The sequence below is a fragment of the Natator depressus genome, chromosome 8 (genome assembly GCF_965152275.1).
Source record: "Natator depressus isolate rNatDep1 chromosome 8, rNatDep2.hap1, whole genome shotgun sequence".
NCBI classification, from domain to species: Eukaryota; Metazoa; Chordata; order Testudines; family Cheloniidae; genus Natator; species Natator depressus.
The window spans coordinates 8,419,862-8,445,075 of NC_134241.1; the positions used below are offsets into that span (position 1 = coordinate 8,419,862).

A 25,214-nucleotide genomic window follows, 5' to 3' on the forward strand; every position below is an offset into this window, starting at 1 on the left:
GCCCAGCAATGTCTCAAACCCTTCACTAGAGGGTTGACACTCTCCATATCCACTCAATTGTTTCTGTTGAGATCAGGGTGGATAAAAATCAATGTTTTTTTTTATTTAAATCAGATTTTTTTTTTTTTATAAAAATGCTTCTTAGGAAAAAAACCTATCTAAAGATAGTTTTAATTAAGATACATTATAGCTCAAAGATATCTCATCATGGAATAGGGATTATAAAATCTAATTATACGAGGGAGGGAGACAGGGAGAATTCTCCCTGTGCAGTCAGAGCACACGGCTATCTTAAGCAGCCCATCTCTCAAGCACCAGCACAGGAAGAATGTCAGATTAGGTTTGGCCAATAGTACATTGTATTATGGGAACTCTAGGCTGTACCACAGCCCACAGGCAGCTCAGCATGGGCTGCTGTGAATTAGAGCTGCTTGAAGTTTCTGTAACTTATGCCTGGGGGGCCATTTCAGCATGTGAAGCAGTCCAGAATCTTGGATGATGCAAAGATGGCAGAAATCCTTCTTTGCCCCCATCTTTTTGAGCAGCATAGAAACAGAACCTGTATATCTTGTTACCAATCCCATCTGCCACCTAGGGCTCTTTCATGCTCTTAATTGTTATATTCTCTTAGAAGTTTGAAAACAACTTGTTTCCAAACCCAATTTTGTAATATTCCATTTGTCAAGAATTTATTTCCTCCTTTGTTCCGAGAATAAGCAAGTGTTAAAAACAGTCATAAGTGAAACTTGCCATAGCCTTTGTTTACCGGCATCTCTAATGTCAGCACAGCACCAGAAATAGTATTTTAATTATAAGCAGCAGATCTAGTAAGACTTTGTGTGTCTTAATAAAAATGGCTATTTTAAAATTTCTAATCAATAATGTGGTTTTATTTTATAGCTTTTTTTAAAAATTGGGCAATGTGTCTGAATGACTTTCCATACCAGCTTAACCATTTTACAAGTCTGATTTGAGTAAAAAAAAGTGTGACAATATTCCCTTTTAGTTTTAATGCTAGCATCCCATGTTTTGCTGCCTATATTGGGATAAGGTTCTTTAAAGTAAATGAAAGACATTTCCATTGAAAAAAAAATATTTAACAGAGATTACACGGAGTTAGAATATTTGCTGACATGTTACTATGTAGTCAGTGGAACATTTCAATTGTATTGTAATAGGTTGTAAAGTATGTCTGAGGTATAAAAAAAATAGACGTATTATTGAATAAAAAGGCTATCGACCTTATTGAATAAAAAGGCTATCGACCTGCTTCAAAGGTGAAGATTTGCCAATATTAGTTACTTTTACTGAAAAGGTGCCTAACAGAAAGTAAGTAGAAAGAAGCTTGGCTGACTGAACTCACTTTTAGAAACTCGACATATGTAACAACAGAAGCTAAAGACAGCACACCCTTAAAGGTGACTTGCAAAAAGGAAAATGTGCTTTTCCCTCGCCCCCCCTTCCTTTTGAGCTGCTTTATGATGGTATAAAGACCTGAAAGGTTTTTGTCAAGTTTCTGCTTGTTGTTTACATTTGTGACAGGTTGCAACTGTGGCATCCCCTTGTGGCCTGTCAGGGCACAACTCACCCAGCTGTGGGTCTCTGCTGGTATGTGACTGTGTCCATGAAGTCCAAGGTAGCAGTGCTTTGGCCCTCTGGCCAAGTCACACTGCAGTTCCATCCCTTCCAGGGAGTTAAGGTCCAAAGGAATTCAAGAGCCACAACACAAAACAGGGTCATCCAAGGGGCCCCACCCTTCTATTTAGGGTTTATCTTCACACAGTCTGATCTTCTGCCAATCCCCCATGGTCTGCTCATCCATTCTAGCAGGGGCTTATCCGGCCAGCAAGCTAGCTCAGTCTCTGGTCTGCAACTGGGCCTACCCTCCTACTTTTAACTCCCCTCTCCATGCCTGAGATTTGATGCAGGTGTAGCAGGGTGAGGCCAACTGGGTTCATAAGCTCTCCTTAACCCTCTCCTTGCCAGCGTAGGACCTATTTGTCCCATCACACATTATAAATCCTGGTCTTTTCTACTCTGGAAGATTCTGGTTACTGGAAAACTAACGAAACACTACAAGAGGATGAAAGTTGAGCAGTTAACAGATGGAGAAGTTTAGTCAGACAACTCAGTTTTGTTTTTGTCAATAGCTATAAGACTAACGGCTTATTAGCACTTAAGATAAGTATTTGTCTTAAGATTCAGCATGACCATTCCTTCCACTAAGGTGTGATTTCAAAATGCCTAAGACCTCTAGAAAAAAGTGCTCCAGCAAAACCAGGGAGGAACAGATCTGATTACTACTGGTATTTCCAAGATATAAAACAAACAAAAACTTCTGAAAACCAAAGAAATCTCTCAGGTCTCAACACTATAAGATTCAAAAAGGGACAAGTACTTGTTATAAAAATCCTCTGCAAGTCTCTGTTGAGTATTATATTATATTAGTAATCAAAATGTTATGTTTAGTATTAGCAGTTCAATATTTTTTATTTTTATTTGTAGTACTCTATAAGTAGCGGATTTTCTGTGGCGAACCACATACTGTATGGCAACAGCAAGTCCATAAAGATGCATTTACACTTATTACTGAAAATGTGTATGTTTTATCCTTTTGTCTTATTCTTAGGGATAAAGAAAAAAAATTAAAGCAGTTAAGTCATAATTCTCTATTTGCAACAAGGCAATCTTTTCTATAATCAAATGTGATGTCAAAGGCTTGTAGCTTTAAATACAAGAACAAAAATTCCTATTAGAACCAGCTCAAGTATATATTACTAATATGTTTTTCAAAAGTTTCCCCTGAGGCAGCAGCAGCTCCTGTAAATTGCTCTTAATATACCAACATTTTATGTGGTTACATAATGGTAGTAAGCATTTGTAGAGGAGTCTGCTACAGAAGAGCAATGGATAGTTATCAGAGAGAAATGGACATATGACATGAACAAGTAAAAAATTTCTTGCCAGTTTATCTCAACGGTCTCATTCTTTTCTTTTTTCATTCCCTGCAGCAGCTCTCTGTATCACTAATGCATTTGTAGGGGCACAACCCTTTAGGGAATCCAACCCCACAGTATTAAATAGCTAAGAACTGGTAATTTTTCCATCAGTAAATCAACAGTAGAATGGTTGTCAATACTGGAACTCTAAGCAGCACAGTTTTAACCTAATGAATCAGTCAACAAAAGCATAATTTCCTATGATAAGTTTGTGGACAAAAGTCCAGTGAAATCAAATTTTCAGTTCATAATTCATCAATAAAGTTCAATTTTGGATGCAGCTAAGTCTTCCCCATACGTATATTCTAAAGCAGCAAACTATTGTTTGCTTATAATATCTGATCCCACCATGGAATCACTTCATGGGAATGTAATAGTTAAAATGATTCTGCTAAGTTCTGTACTAAAAATTTATCTCACAAGGGATTCTGCTAGTAAGTATGCTAACTGAGGATACGATATGATCGGGATGGGCTTAAACAATATTAACAGACATCACTCCAAATTTACAATACCACTAATATATTAAAAGCAAAAAACAGATAATGCAATCCAGAAAATGTAAACATGAGAATTAAATGTTACAGATGCCTAAAATGTGCAGAATGTTATATTTATGGCTACTATGGTAGCATCCAAGACCCCTGGTCATGAACCAGGGCCCCTATGTTAGACACTGTATAAACAAAGACAGCCCTTCACCAGAGGGCTTGCAAGCTAAGGAACGACAAGATGCAACAGTTGAATGCAGACCAGCACAAGGAAATAATGAAACAATACTGGCCAGCATGCTAGGCAGTGGTCACAGCAAATTAGCTAATCATTGTCAAGTATTTTGTAGACATCACAGCAAAGGAGAGTTTTAAGGACGGATTTAAAGAAGGACAACGGGGTAGTACTGTGGATGTTTAAAGGGAGCTCCTCCCAAGCAGGGGGAACAGCATGGAGAAAGCACAATGGACTCTTCTGAAAACTGAAGAAGTGGGTGATGACAGCTGGCATCACTAGCTGATTGGAGGAGGAAGCTGACATCTCAATAGCATGTGAGTTATGATGAATAGCCTGGGGATTGGGTAACAGGCCTTAAAAGTGAAGACAAGTAGTTTATATTTGATGCAACGTAGAAAGGGAAGCCAGTGGGGAATGCAAAGAGAGTGGTGACATGTCCAAAGCAACAAGCTAGGAAAGTTATCTGTGCAGCACAAAACTGAATTTGTCAAGGATCGAATAGAGGCTGCTACCATAATCGAGACAAGAGATTACGACAATCTGGACAAGAGTTTCAGCTGTGCAGATGGATAGGAAAGGCCATATTTTAGGAATGTTATGCAGAAAGAATTGGAAAGATTTAGATGTGGCTTGGATGAGGATCTAGAGAGGGCTGAGTTGAAGATGACACTCAGATTATGGGCCTGAGTGACAAGGAGTGTGGTGGTATTATCCACAGTGATTGAGAGAAGAGGGAAAGAAGCAGAGGACTTTGGGGGGAAAAATAGGAGTTCCGTTTTGCCTACATTGTGATTAAGCTGATGGCTGGACATCTACAAGGACATGCCAGGGAAACAGGCTGAGATTTTAGTTTAGACAGAAGGTGAAAGGTCTGGAGTAGAAAGGTAGATTTGAGAATCATCAGCATAGAGATTATAGTTGATCTTGTGTTTGCAGATCAGAGTGTGCAGAGTCAAGGTGCAGGGGGAGAAGAACAGGTGATCAAAGATGACGCTCTTTGGACAAAATTCCCACTGAATTTTAGGGGGTTGGCAAGGATCCTCTAAAGGATACATTGGAGAGGTAGCAGAACCAGGTGATGTCTGAGTCACTGAAGCCAAGCAAGAACAAGATATCATAAATAAGAGTGTGGTAGACTATGTCAAAGGTGGCTGACAGGTCGAGAAGGATGATGATGGAAAGTACTGGTTCTGAGCTAAGGCCAGGAGAAGGCCATTAGATACTTTTTGGTGACTAATTTCAGTGGAGTTGTCACAGGATAAGTTGCCTTGTTAAGAGCTCAGCTGCACCTGTGCTAGTTTTGGCCTGCCTCCAAGTCAAGGTAATGAGTAGTCACCTGACAAGGAGTCAAGTGATCAGAACTGGGGCATGCTGGGGGATAAAAAGGAGTCATGGGAGAGGAAAGAGGCTATTGCTGGCAGCTGCCTGCTGAGTAGTGTACGCAGCCCTACTGAAAGAGGGTTGTAGAAGGAAACGATGCCACTGCTCAAAAGGCTAAAGAAGGGTGTGAAGGGACAAAAAAAAAAAAAGTGCTGTTGCTGAAGGAATCCAGCATCAGGGAGAAGAGACAATAACCCAGAAGAGGGGGACATTGGGGGCTTAGCTGGAGGGCCATGTCAGCAGTAAATGACTTTCTTCACGGCTAAAAGATAGAAACGTACAAGCAACTTTTCATTACTTCTTACTAATTATAAACCCTCATACTGGCTAAAGATTACATCAGAAAATGAGTGATGGTACATGTGACATACAGTAGTTCTCATCAAACACTGATGTTGGAAGCTCAAACAAGACCGTTCACTGGTGGAAATTCTGCAAACCTGTCACTTTGGTAACAACTGTTTCCCATGTAATCCAAACTTTCATTTGAAAACAGGTTCCAGCTCTTTCTGTTACAAAAGTAAGCTTTTCTTGCATCAACAGTAAGAGGATGTGTCTTCACTGCAGAGTAACTTTTCACTTATGCTCTTGGGTGTTGCCCTTAATCCCCCAACCATGCACAGAAGAAACCCTTTCACACATATGGTGTTTTCAACCTGGGCTGGCCGGTTCATCTGGGCCCGCAGGCTAAAGCCTGAGTGGGATTTTCACTCTGGTGGGTAACCTGCCCAGTTTGTAGTGATGATGCAAAGTAAATCATCCAGGTGCTGATATTTTTCCAATGCCTTCCTACAATTACACCCCCATGTGTCCAGGAGGACAGACCAGTGATAACAATTCACTGGGAAAGATTCACAGAGTGGCTCAGCTTACTGATATGGGGGAATATGTCCCCAGAAGACTGAGTGACACACACAGGTAGCAACAATGAGGACACAGTAACTCCAGTGTGGCTTTGCAATATGGCTGCTCACCTGTAAAGTAAATTAAGCAGGGTATTCAGACCCGAGCACTGATCACCTGAGTTAACTTTACAGTGAAGACATACCCAAATAGTATTTTTGCCTTGTTAAACACATCTTGCAGAAATCTATCCCCACCCACAAAGCAGTAGCAAATGTGAAATAAGGTCCTTTCCCATTCCCATCATCCAGACTCTAGTTAAACATTATTTAAATAAAATCAAAATCTTAACTGAACTCAAAGTACATTGCTTTTAGATCATTTGAAAGACATGACAGCAGTTTTCAACAAACTATATCGCCAAATCAAAACTGTTAGCCTTTACTTAAGAGGGTCAAAAACTACCTGTTAGGACCCCTGAAAATTAGCCTCTTTAAACGGAAGGTAAATCATGTGCTGCAACTTTGGAGAATGCCTTCTATACATTGTATTGGGGAAGAGTACTTGAGCGGTGAGGACCAATATTTAAGATATAATGTAAACATCACCGCATCTTTAGGGATGCTGTGTTGCATTTGCTTTCTACTAAAAAGGAAGTCTGTGGGGCCCAAACAGGTTGAGTTTCTTCTGTCAGCACTGTCTTAAATTCTCACTCCTGTTTTATGAATAGGCTCACTCTACCCATTCCCCAAACAAGAATTTTAAAAATTACACTAAGCTAGAAGACTGTTCTGGTTTTCTGTCCCCTTCCCTCCTTATGTAGTAATTGCACTGTGGTTCATTACTTCCAGCCTAGATCATGAGAAAGTGGTGGCACTGTTAGAAAATTACAATTTTTGTAACACCTAAGTCTCTAATATTCACAGTACAAAACTGGTAAGCTTCAGCAATTTGACTACCAGATAACAAAAAAATGCCCAAATTTTTGAAAATAAGTATTCTCAGTTACGAGTTTCATCCACATTCTCTCTGAGAACAGGAATAAGAGAGTTCCTTGATGTTATGAGGTGTGGTTATTTGGTTTGGCTACCTTCCTGGGAGCTATTTTTGTTAAGTGAACTGGTAGCCAAAGATATCTCTTATCTAAAACTAAGCAATTCCCCCTGATATTTCTCTCCTTTCCGAACCTGGATTTAATGCTCTTCTCTCTCCATTACCTCATCTCTTTTCAAGCCTTTGTTTCAATCATATTCCCCCTTGTCTCTTTCCTTTTTTTAAGGTGATGTTAATGTTTTATTTTCTCTCCAATTTCAAAAGATATTATACTCCAGCAGTTCTCCTTCAAGATAAAGGAGCCTGATTTCAGGTATTTCCAGAATTCAGCATCACTTCTTTATTTGGCCAGAATCACAGAAATGTAGGACTGGAAGGAAACTCAATAGGTCATTTAGTACAATCCCCTGCGCTGAGGCAGGACTAAGTATTACTCTAGACCATCCCTGACAGGTGTTTGTCTAACCTGTTCTTAAAAAGCCTTCAATGACAGATTCCACAACCTCCCTTACTGTCAGGAAGTTTTTCCTACTGTCTAACCTAAATGTCACTTGTTGCTACGAGTAAATGAAACTGATGCAATCATCATCCGATTACTGTTGCTCCTGTAGACCCTACTGAAGCAGCATATGGAAGCAGCACAAGTGTGATGCCTCCATAGGATTTTTCCATAAGGAATTTTTTAACCACCACAAAGTAGGAGAAAATGCAAGATTCCTTTGATCCCACTTGGAATTTAAACCTCAGTATAATCTATTCAAGAATCTTCTGTCAAGTATATCTGACACAAACCTGGTCAGTGGCCAAGGGTATCCCTTCCGATAACAGAAAAATATGTTTTAAAAATTACCTAGCAATACAAAACCACAAGCTATACTTCCTCTTCTTGCTGACCAAGGCCTGGTCTAAACCTAAAACTTAGGTCAAACTAACTGCGTCACTTAGGGAACATGAAAAATGCACACCATTGAGAGATGTAGTTAAGTTTCAGGATACACACCACAAGGTTGACAAAAAGAATTCTTCCGTTGATCTAGCTACTCTCTCCTGAAGGGGCGGATTCACTACAGCAATGGAGAAGACCCTTTCCTTGCTGTAGCACTTGTAGTGTAGACATACCCCAGGTGAGTCATTTATATTCACATACATTACTGCATTAAGAGTTAACAATGACATACAAATGCAAAATCCTAAAAGAATCTATCATCCTTGTTTCTTGCAAACAAGTTTAGAATAGGATTAGTTATGTAAAACTAGTGATTTGATTTTTCTACTCTAAAATTTACATACTTCCTTACAATTACATAAAAACAGGTTATGTAGCTAATTTCTTTGCAACCTAAAGATTCTTAAAAGATTTGTAACAAATTCTATAAAGTACTTAAAATCTAACTGAAGTCAGCTGCAATGAGCCTTCAGCACCAACTGAAAGCCACAGAGCCCAGCTCTATGTTGAAAGTCCCAAAAAAACTTTTCTTGGCATAAGCCTAGGCTATTTTCAATGGGGGTGGAGTTCTGCTTACTCAGCACAACTTTAAGCCTTATTCAGCAGGTTTCATAAAGTCTGATGCACTCAGAATCCAATCAGATACATATTAAAAATGGCCTCTAGTCCACAACTCATTCGTCTTGAGAATGCCATGTTCCCTATTAGGTTTGTATATCTCCCTGGTGCTTTTGAGTCACCTTTATTTTTAAAGGCCTTCTGTGGGAAGGCAAATAGAGAGCATATTCTTAATAAAATCAAGCCTGCAGGGAACACCCTACCAATTTTCCATTTTAAATTTGAGTAGTTTCCTTCAATACAAAAATCCAGAATGCAAACTCTACAATTGGAAAATAAGGTCTTGCCTTTTCCCAAAAAGCCATAATTTTCCTTTAAAAGGAACAAGAAACATTTTAGAGTTTCACAAACTAAAGGATAAAATCTCCGAAGCCTGGAAGTTCTGAAAAACTCCTAATTTATTCACTATGGTTTCACTGGTGCCAGGACAGGCCAGTTTTCACTTTTCCTATTCAATGGCTGTGAGCCAGTTTTGCCCCCAGCTCAGATGACAGCAGCCAAGGTGTGCCCAGCTTAAATAGCCCCAATGGGGCTCTACAGGGTGCAGAAAAGCTGAGGTGCAGTTCTGCTTCAGCCACACCACCTCCCTTCCTGATCAGTCCTTTCTCTGCTCCACCTCAGAACATCCCCTTCACCAGGGGCTGTTGCAGAAGTAGCACATAGCTGAAGAAGCGAGCTCTGCAGCTGGGAATAGAACATTACTATGCTGAAGGTATTCTCCTGGCATACCACATGCCTGCCTGGGACAGCCCACCTGGTGTAAAGAGGATTCAGAGTAATAACTAACAGGGTTTTAAGATTATGTCTACACTGCAATTAAAAACACGCTGGTGGCCCATGCCAGCTGACTCAGACTCGCAGGGCTGTTTACTTGCAGTGTCGATGATTGGGCTGCAGCCTGAGCTTGAACGTATACACCATGATTAAACAGACCCTTAGTCCGAGTCTGAGTCAGCTGGCATGGGCCAGCCACAGGTGTCTAACTGCAGTGTAGATATAGCGAAGGATGATTAGAGTAGCTATATGAGTCTTAATTTTCAGCAATGGTATATATAATGATGCTGATAGTTAAAGCTGTTGTATATGAAAAATACCTGAAAGTTGTATTGATTATTTTAATATTTTTATTGTGGAAATGCCAGTAACCCCCAGTCATGATCAGAGCCCCCCCTTGTGGTAGGTATTGTGGAAAAATATAGGAAGATACAGTCTTTGCATAAAATTCATAGTCTTAACTGTGCAAAATTTTCTTCTTACAATAATCCACACAGCTGAACAGATTTTTCTGAAACTTCAAAAAACAAAAAAAAAATGCATATTTGAGACTAAACATGAGAATGAAAAGCTGGAAATCATTTGAAAAAGCTGAGTGAAAAGGATGATTATAATGGCAATTTCACAACCTGACTGCAATACCAGTTCTTATTCTTTAGACTGTCAAGTGAGATGGCCTGAGTAGAAATCAATTAGCCTATTGATTTTCATATGGACTATCTCAAAGCAAATTCTATTTATATTTGGGCTAATTACTGAATAACTCTTTATCCCTATCCAATCAAGTTAATCATAGTTAGTATACATGCAGTATATTTGGCATTTAAATGCCAAGACCCCTTATTGTATGTACCCTTTATGCAGTGATGAGCTGCCAAAATCTCAACAACCGGTTCTCTATAAAAAGTTCTGATTTAAGGGATGTGCCCCAGTATGTATTTTTTGTACCAATAGGGTTACCATACATCCATATTTTCCCGGGAGGACAGGATTCCCGCTGGACAGCGATTTAAGAACCAAAAAGCCTGACATGTCCAGGAAAATACGGGTGTGTGTTAACCCTGCCTAAAGTTCTTTTTTAAAAAAGATGGGCCTGAACTAGAAATGAGCTCCATTTCACAGGTGTGGGTCCCCGCCACTCCCTGGGGTGTGCTAGGGTGACCAGATGTCCCGATTTTATAGGGACAGTCCCGATTTTGGGGTCTTTTTCTTATATAGGCTCCTATTACCCCCCACCCCCATCCTGATTTTTCACACTTGCTGTCTGCTCACCCTAGGGTGTGCACATGTGTGGGTCCCAGCTGCTCCCTGCCCCCCTCATTGAAGCAGGTGTACAGGGTTACTGCCCTGGGAACTGCAAGGCAACAGTGGACGTGGGGCCAGCTGCAGACAGGGGTGTGGGACAGGGCTAGCTGGAGGCAGGGGGGTGCAGGGCTGGCTGCGGGCAGGGAAGGGGTGCGGAGCTGGCTGGAGGCAGGGCAGGGGCTGACTGGATGTAGGGGCTGGCTGCAGGCAGGGAAGGGGGGTATGGGGCTGGCTGGCTTTGAGCAGGGATGCAGGGGGGTGCGACAGGGGTTGGCTGGAGACGGGGGGTGCGGGGCTGGCTAGCTTTGGGCAAGGAGGTGCATGCGGCAGGGGCTGGCTGCGGGCAGGGCAGAGGGTGCGGGGGTGGCTGAAGACACGGGCTGGCTGCGGGCAGGGCAGGGGGTGCGGGGCTGGCTGCGGGCAGGCTGATGGGTGCGGGCAGGGGGTGCAGGCAGGGCAGGGGGTGCGGGGGTGCGTGTGGCAGGGGCTGGCTGCGGGCAGGGGGTGCGGGGGTGCGTGTGGCAGGGGCTGGCTGCGGGCAGGGGGTGCAGGGCTGGCCGGAGACAGGGGCTGGCCGGAGACAGGGGCTGGCAGGGGGTGCGGCAGGGGCTGGCTGGAGACAGGGGCTGGCCGCAAGCAGGGCAGGGGGTGCGGGAGGGGGTGGCTGGAGACAGGGGCTGGCCGCAGGCAGGGCAGAGGGTGCGGGAGGGGGTGGCTGGAGACAGGGGCTGGCCGCAGGCAGGGCAGGGGTGGCTGGCTGGAGACAGGGGCTGGCCGCAGGCAGGGCAGGGGGTGCAGGGGTGGCTGGAGACGGGGGCTGGCTGTGGGCAGGGTGGTGGGTACTCACAGGGAGAGCGGCTCGGAGCAGCCCGAGCAGCAGGACGCAGCCCAGGCCCAGCAGAGCAGCCGGGGACCCACCAGGCAGCAGCGGGAGCCCCAGGGCCTCCTGCTCGGGGGAGCAGGAGCAGCAGCAGCAACACAGCTCATGCCCAGCGCGGCAGCCCACATGGCTCCCGCAGCGCAGCGCCCCCAGCGGCCGGAGGAGGAATTACATCACTTCCCTGCCGGAGCCCATCAAAGCCTCAGCGCCCCCTGCAGGGAAGCGGGTTAACAACCGGTTCTAAAACTGCTTCAAAATTTAACAACTGGTTCACACGAACTGGTGCGAACGGACTCCAGCTCACCACTGCCTTTATGCAACTACAAAACTAAATTCTTCCTATTAATGGACAAAGTCTGAGGTTGTCACACACAGCCTGACTCTGCTAACATTGCATTTCACTGGGATCACCTTTGGAGTAAGATACAACTTTGGATTAAGGGTGGCAAAATTAGGCACTCAGTTATTACTCAGCTAAATTGCCAATAGCTTCAATGGCAATTTGCCTGAGTAAGGAGTTCAGAATTTGGCCATAAAGCAGCTCATCTTCCTAAATACAGTTCCCTAAATAGTTATAAATAAGTACCTACATAAAGGCCTATCTCGGGATGGCCAAACTTACTGACTCTCTGAGCCGCATATGACAGTCTTCAGAAGTTCAAGAGCTGGGGCATAGCTGCCGGGGCTTGGGGCTTCAGCTCTGCAGGAGGCACCTGCTGGGGCCCGGGGCTTCAGGCCTGAAGGGAGGAGGGTCTCAGACCTTCAGCCCCATGGGAAGCACCTGCCTGGCCTTGGGGCTTCATCTGCTTTTGCTGCTGTCTCTCCCCAAGGAGCTAAAGCAGAGACCCCTCCCTGCAGCTCCCAGCTGTTTGCCTCTGCCTCTCCAGGCAAAGCTAATACCCGTGAGCTGAAGGGAGGGGCCACTGAGCGAAAGAGGGAGAGCATGCTTTGGGGTGTGTGACTCAAGCTGTTGGGAGGGCCAAACCTTTAAGTTGTGCCCCCTCCACCCGCACTCTTACAGGCAGCATTTGTCTCTGGCAGAAGCCCCTAGCCACACCACTCTGCCGCAGGGCAGAAGCCCTGAGCTCTGCCCCCAGTCTGGTAGGTGGAGAATGGTGGGTATGGAGGGCTCCGGGAGCTGTACTTTACTGTGAAAGAGCTGCATAGAGCTCATGAGCCACAGTTTGGCCACGCCTGGCCTAGATGTTTGTCAGCTGTCACAGACAAATACTAAATATATTAACACTAAAACCAACGGCATTTCATATTATAGAAATAGTCAAGAGGCTGATATCCTGTCTACCTAGCCACCAACTCCTATTTAAGAAAAACAGCCATATACTGATACAATGAATCAGGGTGGTCACAGATTGTTCAGACCTCAAAGTAAATCAATAAGCCTCTAACTCATTCCTTGAAAACATGAACCTTGCAAATACTTTACATATGTTTTGCGTATGATCTGATCATGGAAAAGGATGCCTCTTGATGGTTGCGCATTCAATGAATTCTGTAAATGTACAAACTGACTCTTCAGTAGCCAATGTGCACCTATCAACTACATGAACGATCGGTCCAGTGCATCACCTGAATGAAGAAATTGTACCCTTTCACATCTAATCCTTTAGAGAGTTAGCTTACAGTAAGGCTTCCGGTACACAAAATATTTACTGGTAAAAACTTGCCAGAAAAAAGTAAGGAAATTTCACACTGCTCTGGACTTTGCACCCACTGTCATCAGCTTTGCAATGCTCCCAGTCAAGTCCAGATTGGAAACCACTTATGGCTGAACACTAGGAGAGCTGCAAAACAGATAAAAAATATCAACATTAGACTAATCCTTTTATTCTGCCACAAAATGCACACAAATATTCTAGAATATAAGCCAAAAACTAGAAGTTTAAAAGGCTTCTTTGCATTATTTTTGATTCTCTATGGTTAAGGCAAGGCGAGGTAGAGAATCCCTGGAATACCCCAACTTTCACAACCCTCCCTCAAACCCTTGTGTTGTAATGACCGTACTTGGGGTGAACATGCTCCTTCCTGAACTAGACACCACTGCTCAACTACCTGGAGACAGAGGGGCCACTCCACTTCCCATACTTTGAAGAATTGTGGGACCAAGCTCTCTCTCGCGTTCAGGATATTCCAACAAAAGAGTATGCAGTGCAATGCAACTAGACTGCTGGGCTGGCCCTACCAAGATGCTTAAGTCTACTTTGCTGTAATTTCAGTTCTTAAATCAGTGGCTTATACTCAGTTTAATACTACATACAGGCCTATAATACAGCCACTGAACCAGAACAGCTTCTTGGGCGACATTAAAACCTTATGTAAATATATATTTAGCTTATGTACAAAGAATACTTTACTAATTATCCTTATAAAAATTACTGAACAGCTGGTGCATTTGCAACATATCTTAAACTAAATATGTAATGTTATCAAAACTTCTCAAGTATACAGAAAATGATTACACATTTATAAGGTAAAGTATCATAGCATCTGAGTTGCAAATTGCAAAATCCAATGAAAACATGATTTCTTGAAATAGGGAGCAAATACTGTGCCACCTTCCCCAGTGAACAGTGAGACTTCCCTTTCAGTCAGCCAGGGTTTATCAACTAAGATACATGGAAAAGCCACACAAAACCTTAAAACATGACTTAGAAGCACCAAGCTTCTACGGCTGTCTACAATCCAGAGACTATGTCAGCACAGCTATGTTGACACAGCTGACTGCAAGACTTTTTCCTGTCAATCTAGGAATACCACCTCCCGCAATGACACGAGCTACGTGTCAAGAAAAGCACTCTTCTCTTGGCATAGCTGCATCTACACTGAGGGTTTTGTTGGCATAGCTATGTCGGTTAGGGGTGTGGTTTTTTTCACATCCCTGACTGACATAGATATGCTGATACAAGTTTTAAGCGTGAACCAAGCCTAGCTCTTATCTGCCCCCTCTCTGGTGTGAAAAGGGTCACATGTTTCCCTGACTGAGGCTGGTCATAACTTTCCATTATAAGCCATGCTAGATGTTCCATGTTCGTCATCTTTAAATGTTATTAAAGTGCATTAGTGGTAATGAAATAGGTAACATTCTAACCATAGTACCACTGCTTGAAGCTGACAGCACAACAGGCTAAGACCATGAAGCTAGCACTATGGTATATTGTGATTATTTTTACTTACCTTTCCTTACCTTAAACATTGAGTTTCACACCCAGTTAAACATCCCTATGGATGTCTTATTTATGGATTTTGTTATGTTCCAAACTACAGCACTAGAAATCCGGGCAGCACTATCTTAATTTGAGTCTACATGAACCTTCTCTTAGGTCAAGCCACCTCTCCCTCCTGCACAGTAACCAACAGATTACAGTTTTCTCATACAGAATTATCGAGTAAAAAAAAAAAAATTTAACTACTGCAGGCTTCATGAACTCACAAAAAAAAATTAGGTCTGTGAGCAAGTTTTCTATAAGAATAAGCGTGTGCCACAATTTGTCTTTAAGCCAACCTGTTTGAGTGGGCGAAATGTAATCTCAAACTTTCCTAAAATAGCCTCCCTAGCATAATACTACATTTGCAAAACTTTCAAAAAAAGTTTTTTAGCGACAGTTAAGTAGCCATTAATGGTCAAAGCTGGGCAAGAACAATGTCTTAATCTTAGCTATGGAGCTGCTACTGTGGTTACCCACTTACCCTGGCAGACAATGCAGATAATGTTGTATACAGTCAGACCTAGTTTTGTTTTGGTTTAGCTTCAGGCCTTCCAATCTTTGTAGATGTCTCAAACATATGGAATAAAGTCTGTTCATGAATACCAGTCAATTCTTAAAATGTAGTGTATTAGCCCTGATTCTGCAAGCTGAGCTGCTTATGCAGATCCTTTGACTTGTAGAGTTCCACGGAAGTCAGATCAACTTGCAGGATTAGTGCCTCAAGTCATTCGTTTTTCCCAAAGTATCCAAAGCAGTAAGACTAAAAGATCTTTTAATATACTACAGATTAAACCTAAATTATAATATGCAACAAGGTCCTGGTATTGAGGTATGGTGCAGCACAGTAAATAACCCCCTTCCACATCAGCAACCTGATGCCATAAACCCTACTTCAGACTAACTTAGCACATTCTATAAACTCCTCCAGCCGCAGTCTGCTGTCAAATCCCCTCTTTCCCCTAATGACAGCAGAGGAAGGAGTTGAGGGAGGGAGGTAGTTTGAGATGCTGCAGTAAGAGGGCTGTTAGAAGTCAAAACCCACTGGAGCAAGCTTGAAGTAGGAAGGTTCCGGTTGTCCTGCAGAACTCTCTCTTACTGAGCTTGGAAACTCTGCAAGTCAGGAACTTCGCTAGCTGCTAAAACAAAGATGCACAAAAGTGTCATGCTGGCCTAGCTCCTCTCAAGTGGAGCTCCTAAGGTGCCTATTGGGAAACCTCTCTCCCACAAACCTTAGGAGCTCCACAGACAGACAGAAAAGGAACCTATTCTGCAGAGCTCCTAATCTCTCTTACAGCATGGGCTCTGTTCCAACAGGGCAAGCATTTCTTCTCCAATGCCTCTTCACTGCTGTTTACAATTATTATTATTTTTTTTTAAATCTTTCTTGGCCACTGCCTGGTCCCGTCTTGATAGCTCCACCAAATCCCATGCTCTTGGACAGCCATTTATGCAGCAGTTTTACAAAAGGGCTTTGAGTAATTTATTAAAAAAAAAAAAAAAAGCTATCTTGCAGACCTCTCTCTGGCAGTTGGCAAAAAATTTTAAAAATCAAAGCTATTTTGGAGTTATAATTATTAATCCCTTAAAAACTGAAAGCTTAAAGCATCTTAACAGATTTTGATAAGCGACCTCCATCTATGCATTTGTTACATACATTTTCAAGGCTTTAACTCAATTGCAGAAATTCACTTCACATGGAAACTGTGTGTGTGTACACAAATACATGCCAACTTTCAGAATAAGTGGACTTTTATAGCCTAATTAAAGCATGGGACCTTACAATAAATGCTATGACTTATGAGATCTATAAAATGATCACACCTCCAAGTGTAACGCACCAAAATTGGATTACAGGAAAGAATGCATAACACTATGTCAGGTAGGGCTAGACTAAACACTGCAGAGGCTCAATTTGAGTCTACTCTGTGTATTTTACTATTAAACTTTCAAAATTACATAGCAGCTTCCACGTCAAAAGACTTTACAAGCATTATTGAATCTAGTCTAAGAACTCCCTTGTGGAGTGTGTAATTTATTCTGAAGTTAAAAATAAAAAAAAACACTATGTGACCCAGGCAAGGTATAACCTCTGTCTATGGCAGAACTATGAATGAAACCCAGATCTTGGGACTCAGTCTGCTGCCTGAACTACAAGGCTATTCTCATCAGGCTTTAAGGCTTGAAGTATTTTCTTTTCAAACTGATTCTACATCATGACAAATTGTTACCTTTGAGTATTAAAATTTGTCAACAACAACAAAAAAAATTGCAAGGAGCAAAGGAAATCTATGGGGATAGCAATGACTTATGTAACAGGTATTGTGTATACAATCCTAGACTCAAAGAAAAAATGGAGACTTCCTTCACAAATATGTGATTCACACATAACCCACACTTAATTAGTGTGGCTGTCTGGACCAGGAATGTCAAGTTACCCATGATTCATGTGTATCACCAATATTACATGACAAGATTAACAGAGTTCTTGTAAATTACAATATTCTGCTGGCAGAAAAAACAGAGCAAACAGTATGCAATCTTTTGGGGGCAGGGACTATATTTGGCTTGTGTTTTTACAGAACCTAGAACAATGGGGTTCTGCTCCATGACTGGGAATCCTAAGCATTAGGATAATACCATGATAATAATGCATGTTGCACTATGAACAAAAATCCTCACCTTCTTGGGTTTGGAAGTAGAAGGTTGTGCAGCTGGGATTTTATATACATGATAGTGTCTTATAAAGTGATAGCAGTGCTTACTGTATTAGGCTATGTCTACTGCGCAGCTTACAGCAGTGCCGCTAAAGTCTTGCCACTCTAAGGCACGCAGCGTAGTCACGGCGGGAGAGAGCTCTCCTGCCAACAAAACAAAACCACCCCAAACGGGGGCGATAGCTTTGTTGGCAGGAGAGTGTCTCCCACCAACAAAGCACTGTCCACACCGGCACTTTTCGTCTGTAAAACTTTTGACAGTCAGGTATGTGGTTTTTTTCACACCCGAGTGCTAAAAGTTTTACCCACGAAAGTGCAGCATAGACATAGCCTTAGAAGGATGTTAAACTTTTTTGTGGTGAGGTGCATAATTTTTTGTAAATCTTGTAACCTTGGAAGCATTTCTTCTAGTTTTCAAAGCAGCTTTCTCCATTATAAACAATACACCAGGTTTACTAATAGTTCTCTTCTTACTCACTTCTAGAATATCCTGATCTCAATATTTTTATTTCCAACATTTACCACTGTGAACCCAGTTTAACAAGACTTCTTCAAACTTGGGGACACTACATTCTTTTTTTAAAAAGAAAAGATCTGAAAATATAAAATACCAAAAGTAGTTACCTGCCCATGCAGTATTATAGTCTCATCTATCTTTATATTTCAGTTCTTCCTCTAACATTCAAGCAAAGTAAACAGCCTGAACACATCAAGGATGCACCCAGAGTTCAACTTCAATATGCAAACACAAAAAAGATGCATAGTAGTCTCCTTTTTATAAATGGACTGATCCAAGCGATTCAAGTGGAAAGTGAATAAAGCGTTAATCCAAATGCGAATGGCTCCATTTCAGTAATAGCGTGAATAAACCCCCACAGAAGGCTTCATTGCTAGCAGCAAACTCCACAGAGTCCAGATGAACCAGCAGGAAGAACACAGGGCAGATAATCCTGTAAAATTACCCCAGTGGAAATGTTGATAAATTCCCAATTACGAGACCTGCTCTAGGATGAAAAAAAAATGCAAAATACAATAAAATTACCAGTCAACACTTGCAAACCTTCACACTTAAAACCAGACAATTATCACAGGTATTCCTTAATCCTTTTAATTTTGTATCTGTTACCCATAACAGTGAAATCCAGATAAATAAAATAACCCCCTAAAACTAAACAAAGGGCAATTGAAGAGCCATAACTTGTTATAAATCAAATGTTATCCTAGAGAATCATATTCAAGCAATTTTTGTCTCTACATCAAAAGAAAACTTAAGCCATTTTTCTGTTTTTTTCCCCCCCATATGAAGTGTGGATGGGACAATGAAGCCAGTTTCACAAGGAATTTTTTTTTTTTTTTAATTTGTAGAGACATTATTGGTCAGGTTATGTAAAAGTTTGTTTCTAAAATCTAAATTTGGGGCAAAATATGAGGAGTTGCCCTGTAAGAGTTGTGCTAACCTGGCCAGTTGGACACATAGCAACTTAAAATTCTTCACATTTAAGAGTATGCAGAGTAGACAAAGTAGGTCTTGCATCTAGTTCACAGCCGCTTACTCTCTGCATGTTTGTCCCAGAGTCTGACAAATGTAATAGCAATCTTTCCCCCCAAACCACCAATTACAGAAATAATTGCTTGCTCAAGAGCTTAGTAACCTAATCAGTTGGATATTATTATAATTTCCATTATTAAAGATATGCACACATCTCTTCATGTAAGCATATTGCATAAACTTGTCTTCGGAGTAACCCATCCGATGAAGTGAGCTGTAGCTCACGAAAGCTTATGCTCAAATAAATTGGTTAGTCTCTATGGTGCCACAAGTACTCCTTTTCTTTTTGCGAATACAGACTAACACGGCTGTTACTCTGAAACCTGAGAGATATGTATCCAAATTCCCCTCTGTTTACCCCCTACATGTGTGTGTGTGTCCCACAGTCTCCCTGGCCCAGCCACTTACCTGCATGTCACCGCAAGTCCTGCCCTCCCAACTCATTGCATTGGACAGCAGGGTTGTCAATCACAGTCTAACACTCTTTCCTTTCTATTTCAGACAGATCTAAGCAGTTGTTGCTGTGGCCTCCCTGCCAGCTAGGCCTCAGTTTTAGACCATCAGCAGCAAATGCAAGTGTAAGCTTCTCTCACAACAGAAAACAGCTTTTGTTTACAAGCCAGTTTTGTTTGTTCATAAAACAAGACTTACAAAAAGAATACATCAGCTTAAATGAATTAAAGTACTCAATGCAGAGGGGGGAGACTGATGGAAAACTGTGGTCTGACTGTAGATGGACAATTATCAGACTGATGTCATTTCCCTCTGTCTTTATGTTTAATTATTTTAAACTCAATTACACAGGAAAACTTCCAGATGCCATTATACTAATTTCAAGTCCATTGTCACTGCCTCTTAATTGCTTTCTCAATGCATATAAGTCTTTGAAAAGAGAATAATAAACCTAATGCCTCTGAAAGAAGCCTCCCCTCTTTCCTCTCACTGCAAATCCACCCTAAAGTAGTAAAATTGCTTTCTAAATGCAAATAAATATGGGGTACAATAAGCTACTGAGGTAAGGAGGCCCCTTTCCTCTCAGCTCCCTTATTCTGTGGATAAATCTTCCATCTAATTCCTCTTGAAAAATAAGCCCCATTTCCTACCAGAGTTTCTCATAGCAACAACCCACTCAAGCCCCCTTCCTTGAGAGCTTCCCCCCAGCTTCAAGCAATAATGCTTCCCCACCCTTTCTTCCCCTCTCCAATGACATCCCCTCTCCTCACTCAGCCCTGTGAGAGGAATACCCCTTCCCAGCCAAAACTCCCCACCACTTAAGAGTATTCATACAGCCCCCTGCTCCTCAGAGGAAAAACATTCCCCCATTTTTCCCAGCTAGCACCCACAACGCGTTAATACTTCCTCTAAGGGAGTAACACCCCCAACTCAGATCACTACTACTTCCCAGGCCCCCGAGCAATACTACCATCCACCCTCCCCCAGACCAATAGCTCCCCCTCCTCCCCTGCCCCAGAGCAGTATTACTCCACCCCCAGAGCAATACTACCCCCCACAACTTCCATAACAATAGCCCCCAACCCAAGCGCACCTCCAAACCAATGAGCCATTCTCTGCCCACACCTCCCGGGCCAATACTGCACCCACCCAGGGTACTCCCATCCCTTTTACCCCCAACCTAGGGGCGCCCGTCTCTCTCCCCCTCCCCCCGAGCAGTAATGCTTCTCCCCACCTCCATTCTCCCTGAGCGGTAATACCCGCCCCTTGCCCCCTCAAAGCAGCAGTACTCTCTCCCTCCCCTCCCCCACAAGCGCAATAATACCCTCTCCGGAGTAATAATACTCGCTCCTTCCCCTCCCCCGCGTAATACTCTGCCCGACTCCCAGAACAAGAGCCCCCCTCGAGGGAAGGCCCCGGGGTACCCACAGAGGCGGCAGTCGCTTCCCCCCGCTCCTCCCCGTACCTGTGGCTGCAGCATCCCCGTCTCCCCGCCGCCCTCTCTCCGCTGCCTGCCTGGCTCTTTGTTTCCTGCCGCGGGCCGGACGGGAGAGCAGCTTCCCCCCCGCCTCCTCCTCCCCCCCCTCCCCCTCACACGCATTGAAAGCAAACAAGCATCATGGCGGCAGCGGGGCGGCCGCCCCCCCAGCATCTCCGCCCGCTGAGGCCGCCCACACTCACCGCACACCACGCGCCATTGGCTGCGCGAAAGAAGCCTCGCGCCGAGTCGCGCGGCGTTGCTGGGCCTGCCGGAGCGCCGCCTCCCGCCCCGCGGCCGCCGCCGCCGCGAGTCGTGCGAGGCCGCTGAGGGCCTGCGCCGCGCTCGGAGCTTCCCCCGGAGCGAGACGGGCCGGACCGCAGCAGATTCCGAGGGAGGGAAGTGGGGGGATATGAGGGGCCTGTGGGGTCCGAAGGGGAGGGCTGCTGGGTGGGGGGGGATCAGAGATGTGGGGTTGGGCGGGGTGGGGGGCTGCAAGCACTGGGGGAGTTATGGGGGGAGAGGGTCTGGAGGCAGGGATCTGTGCATTGGGGAGGGAATCTGGCGGTGTCAGGCGGGGGGCGGAAAGGAGGTGCGGGTCGGTGGGGGGGCTGAATGTGGGGGGTTGCAGACAATTGAGTGTGAAGGGATAAGGTTGGGGAGGGGGGTCTAGATGTTCGAGGTGGGGTTTGGAGGTGTGTGCCTGCCAGGGGGATTGGATCAGGTTGGGGGAGGAGGGTTGATAGGAGAGGGGAGTGGGATCTGGTAGTGTGGATTGAGGGGGATCTGTTTGGGGGGCAGTTTAGGGGGGTACATGGGGATTACATGTTGACAGGGCAGTTAAGAAGATTAGGTAGGGGCACAAGTAGTTGCAGAACAGCAAACTGGCAGGGTGGTGGCAGAAGAGATGGGTGGGGTGAATAGAATAGATTGGTGAGGGATGACTAAACCTATTGAGGCTCTGGGGGTGAGAGGATCCCCACACCTATAGTCTCTACCTCCCTCCCCCAGCCTATGGGGAGGAGCCACTGAATCCAGACATCAAAAGATTATGGGGGACAACAAATGAAAAAACAGGGATGGGAGTGAGGGTCACAGGTTCAAAAGCACTGATCCAGAGGGAAACACCTAGCAGAGAACCCCAGACCGTGCCCACTGCTCCTTGAAGGCAGCGGGACAGAGGGCATTGGTGGGTGTGTAAGCTTGGAGGAGAACTTTGACATAATGTGGGTTGGAGGAGTACTTTGGGGTATATGCAGAAAGATGGAGGATCATTGGGGAGCTGGAGGAGCAGATGGAGTGAGGGTGTGAATGGGATTGAAGTTGAAGGATACTGTGCATGAGAGAGGGGATAATTGGTAGAAGGGACAGAAAAGCAGATTAAAAAAATAACAAAAATGTTAATAGGCTTTAGCATTCTGATCTACATTTTTAATAGAAAGCTGATACAATAAGGGAAATGGTATTTGGCTGTAAAAAAAGAAAAAAAGCTCATGATATGAGGGCTAGAAAGACTATTAAAGTAAATAGCATGAGGAACAAAGTATTTTAACAAAAAGTAATGACAACCCTTAAAAGAAGTTTAAGTTCTTTATGCAAAGATGAGAAGTATGAACAAGAAATCAAACATAAGGAAAACCATCTTTTTGCTCTATGCATATACATTTGCTAGATCCTTGACTGGTGGCCTCTAGGCCAGCTAAATCAATAGCAAGTTATCTGCAACTAAAAGTATAACGTTAGCAATTTATTTGAAAATTTTGGTGTAGGAAGCCATAGGAGGAACTGTTTAGCAGAGACATATGTATTCAGATATGGGGAAGAATAGCATACAGTATGTTGTTTGTATTACTGTAGTGCCTAGGAGCCCTAGTCATGGAGTAGGACCCCATTGTACTAAGTGGTGTATAAACACAGAACAAAAAGGCTGTCACTGCCCCAAAGAGCTTACAGTCTGAGCCCATGTCTACACTTATAAGCTTACAGTGGCACAGCTGTACTGATACAGCTGTGCCGCTGTGAGAACACTCAGGTAGCCGCATTATGCTGATGGGAGAGAGCTCTCCCGTCGACATAATAAAGCCTGCTGTACAAGAGGTGATAGCTGAGTTGGCGGGAGAGTGTCTCACGCCAACATAGCACTGTGCACACAAGCGCTTATGCCGGCAAAACTTATGTTGCTTGGGTGTGTTTTTCACACCCATGAGTGACATAAGTGCTAGTGTAGACATGGCCTATGTATAACAAGAGAGAACAGATGGATATAGATTGACAGACGGTAGTACAAGGAAACAGCACACCACTAGCCTGGCTGTTGTCAAGTTTCTTGTAGACATCATGGAAAATAATATTTTAAGTAAGGCTTTGAAGCAGGATAATCCTTTTGCTGGTGGAGGAGCTCCTCTCAAGTCTGAGGGCAGCATGATAGAAAGCATGAAGGTGCCTGTTTGAAAATTTAACACACACGTGATTGAGGCTAGCATCATTGGCAATTGAAGGTGGAAGTTGACATCTCAATAGTGAATAATATGACAGGATAGGGATAGGCCATGAAGGGCCTTGAAAATGAAGATAAGTAGCTTATTATTGATGCCATAGAAAAGTGGGTCCAGTGGAGGGATCCAAAAGGGGTTATGTCAAAGTAACGGGCTAGGAAAATGATATTTCTATCAGTATTGAATGGATATGAGTAGGACAAAGTTGCAATAGTCAAGTCCAGAGAGAAGAATGTTTCAGTGGTTAAAACACCAGATAAGGAGAGCCTGGACAGGAGTTTGAGTTGGATGGATAGGAAAGGCTGTATCTTAGAGATGTTATGCAGAAAAAATCTGCAAGAATTAGTTATAGCCTGGGTATGAGGACCTAGAGGTTACAGGTCTGAGTGACAGGCAGGATGTCGCATATAAGTAGAGGCATGTAACAAAAAATAAAGCAAACTGTAGTTCCGTGGATGTGAAACAAGACTGTTCTCGTGTAATATAACGTGTAAAAAGAACTAGAAGGGGACCATTCCCCAGCTTGCTTCTGAGCAATGCACGTGATATGCTTTGAAAACAATGACCATAAAACTTATTACATACATAATCTTGGTGACAGACTTAGCAATCATCACATTAGTAATAGATCCAAATAAATGATTTCCTTCTTTGGCTCTCTATTTCGGACCTACTCACAGTATATTTTAGGATTCTGCATCGGAAAGCTACTTTATTGCTCAAGCTCATGTAACGTCACTTCTCAGACTGTTTTCTGATCACCAGCTGCCCATAGAATGTATCTATCTGTCTGGAGCTCAGTCTGCAAAAGTAGTCGTAAATCTTCAAATACAGAACAGGTTTTTCCAAGAATTGTTACTTATCTAGAGGAATCAGAGTAACAGCCGTGTTAGTCTGTATTCGCAAAAAGAAAGAGAGTACTTGTGGCACCTTAGAGACTAACCAATTTATTTGAGCATAAGCTTTCGTGAGCTCCAGCTCACTTCATCCGATGAAGCTGTAGCTCACGAAAGCTTATGCTCAAATAAATTGGTTAGTCTCTAAGGTGCCACAAGTACTCCTTTTCTTTTGTCTAGAGGAGTTAGGCTAGAGAGCTATGAATAGCTGTGGGAGACTGCATACCTGAGGACTGATACTAGGATATAATGTGTAGAGTTTTTCATCTTTAGGTTGTGTGTTTGAAACCCTGCACAAGTTAAAAAGGGACCAAAAGTCCATTATCATCTAATGTCTGCCTTGTTTTTTCCAATTCCATTTCTCAGTGAAAAATGTCCACATTGCCAAAACCTATGTCACTTGGCCGTCTGAGGTCAAAGACCATGAATGGGCAATGGAACCTGGACCCTCCTTTCACCTCTGGAGTTGCCACCTCCAGATTAGGCACGTAGTTGGGGCAAGCTGGTACCTCCATCACTCTGATTGTAGATTATACAGTCTCCTGAGTTACAAACACTATTTTGTCACACATTTAAAAATAGATAGGGAAAGAATCCATTGACTGTTGCCGTGATCATTTCAAATAGAGACCAATTGGCAAAAATAAGTGAATTTTAGATGATTGAGGCCTTTGACCATCAGAAGAAGTAATTACAAAATGCTTGCAAAATTCACTGTGCCGTACTACTACTGAATGCTAGCAAGTGGTCTCAAACTTGCAGTTCAAGATGCAGCAAATTAGCATATTCCAAACTTTGATCTAATTCACATTGATTCTCTGGTGACATTTTTAATTGGCTGTAAAGCAAACAAACAAAAACATTTGTTCAGAGAGTCCA

The 25,214-nt window shown here is 43.2% G+C and overlaps 1 protein-coding gene across 1 annotated transcript in view; it reads right to left on the minus strand.

Moving 5' to 3' along the window:
• CNOT6 (CCR4-NOT transcription complex subunit 6) overlaps positions 1-21,032 on the minus strand; it is a 51,919-nt gene extending 30,887 nt beyond the window's left edge. The window contains exons 1-2 of the mRNA XM_074960355.1: positions 20,933-21,032; positions 18,090-18,464 (exon numbers count right to left, since the gene is read on the minus strand). The gene's annotated coding sequence lies outside the window, so the exon portion shown is untranslated. The remainder of the gene's footprint in view (positions 1-18,089; positions 18,465-20,932) is intronic.
• Positions 21,033-25,214: the final 4,182 nt, after the last annotated feature.